The 5,000-nt window shown below is 39.5% G+C and overlaps 1 protein-coding gene across 4 annotated transcripts in view; it reads left to right on the forward strand.

Annotated features, from left to right (window-relative positions):
- The window catches only part of LOC106881690 (arginine--tRNA ligase, cytoplasmic), a 218,777-nt gene that overhangs the window by 201,899 nt on the left and 11,878 nt on the right, over window positions 1-5,000 (forward strand). The window lies entirely within an intron of this gene.

Consider the following 5,000-nt stretch of genomic DNA (forward strand, 5'->3'; position numbering starts at 1 on the left):
TCATCATCATCATCATTTCCTTTCCTCCTCCGCCTCCTCCCTCATCATCATCATCATCATCATCAGTTAGTCAATTTTTTATCAAAATCATTGTCATCACCATCTTCCTCCTCCTTTTCCTCTTCCTCCTCCTTTTCCTCCTCCTCCTCCTCATCATCATGTTAGTCATTCTTATCAAAATCATTGTCATGATCACTATCTTGTCTCCTTCTCCTCCTCCTTCTTCTCCTCCTCCATCTTCTCCTCCTCCATCTCCTCCTCCTTCTCCTCCTCCACCTCCTCCTCCTCCTCCTCCTCCTCCTCATCATCATCGCCATTATTACACATATACACACTGTTGTCATATTAGTCCTAATTGAACAGGCCTGTGATCAATGATGTTCCAGATGTGACCATCCCATCTGTTTTGTTTTCAGGCTATGTGTCCAGAACTATGTTATCCAGTTTCTTCCTCGTTTTCGGGCTGCAACATATGAATTTAAGATGTAATGGAGGAAGGATAACTGCATCTGTTCTTTTACCTTTTATCTTTTACTTGTTTCCAGTCATTGGACTGCAGCCATGCTGGAGCACCACCTTGAATGGTTTTAGTTGAACAAATTGACTTATTTTTAAAGTCTGGTACTTATTTTCTTGGTCTCTTTTAGAAGGCACATGGCTCAATTGTTAGAGCATCGGACTCATAAGCATGAGGTAGTGAGTTCAATTCCTCGACTGGACTGTGTTGTCTTCTTGAGCAAGACACTTCATTTCATGTTGCTCCAGTTCACTCAGCTGGATAACATTGGTAGCATGGAGAGAGGAGGCAGGCGACTGTTGGTCTTCCATAAATAACGTTGCCTGGACTTGTGCCTCAGAGGGTACCTTTCTAGGTGCAATCCCATGGTTATTCATGACCAAAGGGTACCTTTACACTCTTTTAGAATAATTCCTGTATTTGATTTGTTTGACTAAAACCTTTAAGGGTTGCTCCAGCATGGTTACACAATCGAATAACTGAAACAAGTATTAAAAAAAAATGTGAAATAAGATGTTTGAGAAGCATGGGCTTAGAGAAAAAGCTGTTTTAGCATATTGGGGAATCCCAGAACTTGTTGCCTAGGAAACCAAATCCTTTTCAGTATTTCCTTTCTATTCTCCCAACATTAGTGTTGGTTCCATGAGTCACCTGACTGTTTGCGGGTTTATCTTTTATTTGTTTCAGCTAATTAGACAGTGGCTATGCCCATGCTGGGGCACTGCCTTGAAGGGTTTTAGTTGAACAGAACTTTTAAAATTCTTTTTGTAAGCCTGGTGCTTATTCTATCAGTCTCTTTTGCCAAACTGCTAAGTTATAAGGACACAAATACACCATCACTGGTTGTCAAGCAGTAGTAGGGGGGGGGGGGAGGACAAGCACAGACACAGAGACACATGCACTTGGACTTCTTTCAGTTTCTGTCTACCAAATCCACTCACAAGGCTTTGGTTGGTCCAAGTCTATTGTAGAAGACACTTTCCCAAGGTGCCACACAGTAGGACTGAACCTGGAACCATGTGGTTCTAGATATAGAACAGTCTATCCAAGAGGCTTCTACATGGTTTCCATGTATCAAATTTTATTCAAGGCTTTGGCCAACCCCTGTGGAAAAGAAGACACAAAGGGCATTTCTCCAAGGCACCACATACCCAATGTAAGATTTGAACCCAAAGCCATATTGATGTAAATCAAACTTCTTAACCACATAGCCATGTAGTTAAGAAAACAAAGATGGGATGGTTATGATTGAACCCAGAACCATGTGGTTTGGGAAACAACCATGTGGTTTGGGAAACAAACTTCTTGCCACCACAAAAAAAAAGAAAAAAAAAAAAAGTCAAACAGACCCAAAGGTGGGAAGGTCATGGTTGGAACACCATTGAACATCCAACATTACTCTTTTTACTCTTTTACTTGTTTCAGTCATTTGACTGCGCCCATGCTGGAGCACCGCCTTTAGTTGAGCAAATCGACCCCAGGACTTATTCTTTGTAAGCCTAGTACTTATTCTATCGGTCTCTTTTGCTGAACCGCTAAGTTACAGGGATGTAAACACACCAGCATCGGTTGTCAAGCGATGTTGGGGGGACAAACACAGACACACAAACATATACACACGCATACATATATATATACATATATACGACGGGCTTCTTTCAGTTTCCGTCTACCAAATCCACTCACAAGGCTTTGGTCGGCCCGAGACTATAGTAGAAGACACTTGTCCAAGGTGCCACACAGTGGGACTGAACCCAGAACCATGTGGTTGGTAAGCAAGCTATTTACCACACAGTCACTCCTGCGTCAGTGTATATATTTTACCTGTTTCACTCATTGGACTGTGGCCATACTGGAACACTGCCTAAAGGAATTTTTAGGCAAATGAATTGACCTCAGTAGTTATATATTTTTTAATCCAGGTACTTATTTATTGGTCTCTTTTGGCAAACTGCTAAGTTATGAGGAAATAAACACACCAATACCAGTTGTCAAGTGGTGGTGGAGGACAAACACAAACACACACACATGTATATGCGACGGGCTTCTTTCAGTTTCCGTCTACCAAATCCGCTCACAAGGCTTTGGTCGGTCCAAGGTGCCACGCAGTGGGACTGAACCTGGAACCATGTGGCTGGTAAGCAAGCTACTTACCACACAGCCACTCCTGCGGCTATTATTAACAATTTCAGTAAGATTTATGCTTTAAAGCAACCAGCTTTATTATCATCGTTCCAATTAACTTTTTATGATAACGCAGCCTGAAATGACCACTACAATTTCAGCACAAATGCACACACACACTGCTCTGACGACCAGCCATGACCACCACTAACCACTTCCCCTGCCATCTAAGATTTCAAACGTTATTCAGGTTGTTATCCTGTGATTTATTCTTTTTTTTTCTTTCTTTCTTTCTTTCCTTGCTTCCTTCATTGCTTCTTATTTGCTTTCTTTTTCTTTTTCTTATTAGTTAATTTTTAAGTAGCTGATTGTCTGCTAATCAGAAAGTGACCACACACACACACACACACACACACACACACACACACACACACATACACACACATACAGAGTTACACAGATGTATACACACTCATATATATACATTATATATATATATATATATATATATATATATACACACACATTTGCACACATACATAGATACACATGTATACATGCACATATATACATATATATATATATATATATATATATATATATATATACACACATATGCACACATACATAGATACACATATATACATGCACATATATACATATATATATATTTATATATATGTATATACCTATATACACATATATACATGTATATATGTGTATATATATATATGTATATATATATACACACATATGCATACAGACACACACTCAGTTACATGCATACAGTATTTGCAATGGCTTGTAAGTTCAGATTATTTAGCTGTATGTTTTTAGTATATTATATATATATATATATATATATATATATATACATATATATGCATGAATGTATGTATATTCTTTTATTCTTTTATTTTGTTTCAGTCATTTGACTGCGGCCATGCTGGAGCACCATTTTTAGTCGAACAAATCGACCCCAGGACTTATTCTTTGTAAGCCTAGTACTTATTCTATCGGTCTCTTTTGCCGAACCGCTAAGTTACAGGAAAGCAAACACATCAACATCAGTTATCAAGCAATGGTGGTGGGACAAACGCAGACACGCGCACGCACACACACACACACACACACACACACACACAACAGGCTTCTTTCAGTTTCCGTCTATGAAATCTATTTACAAGGCTTTGATCGGCTTGAGGCTATGATAGAAGACAGTTGCCTCTAAACCACATGGCTATGGGTTAAATGCCATTGCGTGGCATCTTGGGTAAGCGTCTTCCACTATAGCCTTGAGCCAACCAAACCTTGTGACTGGATTTGGTTGACCTGAAAGAAGGCTGTTGTGTATTTGTATATACAAGTGTGTATGAGTGTGTCTGTGTTTGTCTTCTACCACTGCTTAATAACTAGTCTTGGTGTGTTTACCTCACAGTAACTTAGCACTTCAGCAAATGAATCTGATAGAAATAGTACTAGGCTTTAGAAGATTAGTACTGGGGTCAGTTTGTTAAACTAAAATTCTTCTTCAATCGATGCTCCAGCATGGCCAAAGTCTAATGACTGAAACAAGTAAGAGGCGTGTCTTTGTGTATGTGTCTGTGTGTGTGTGTGTGTACATTATAGGCACATGCATAGCTATGTGGTAAGAAACTTGCTTCTTAACCACATGGTTCCAGGTTCAGTCCCACTGCGTAGCACCTTGGGCAGGTGTCTTCTACTGTCGCCTCACATTGACCAAAGCCTTGTGAGTGGATTTGGTAGACAGAAACTGAAAGAAGCCCATCACATACACATGTGTGTCTGTGTTTGTCCCCCACCACCATTTGACAACTGGTATTCGTGTGTTTATTTCCTCAATAAGTACCTGGATTAAAAAATATATAACTACTGAGGTCAATTCATTTGCCTAAAAATTCCTTAAGGCAGTGTTCCAGTATGACCACAGTCCAATGAGTGAAATAGGTAAAATATATACAGTGGCGTAGGAGTGGCTGTGTGGTAAGTAGCTTGCTTACCAACCACATGTTTCCAGGTTCAGTCCAAACTGCGTGGCACCTTGGGCAAGTGTGTTCTACTATAGCCTCGGGCCGACCAAAGCCTTGTGAGTGGATTTGGTAGACGGAAACTGAAAGAAGCCTGTCGTATATATATATATATATATATATATATATATATATATATATGTATATATATATATATATATATATATATATATATGTATGTATATGTATGTGTGTGTATGTGTTTGTGTGTCTGTGTATGTGTTTGTGTGTCTGTGTTTGTCCCCCCATCATCACTTGACAACCGATGATGGTGTGTTTACGTCCCCGTAACCTAGTGGTTCGGCAAAAGA

Source organism: Octopus bimaculoides, chromosome 7 (genome assembly GCF_046866305.1).
Source record: "Octopus bimaculoides isolate indiv1 chromosome 7, ASM4686630v1, whole genome shotgun sequence".
NCBI classification, from domain to species: domain Eukaryota; kingdom Metazoa; phylum Mollusca; class Cephalopoda; order Octopoda; family Octopodidae; genus Octopus; species Octopus bimaculoides.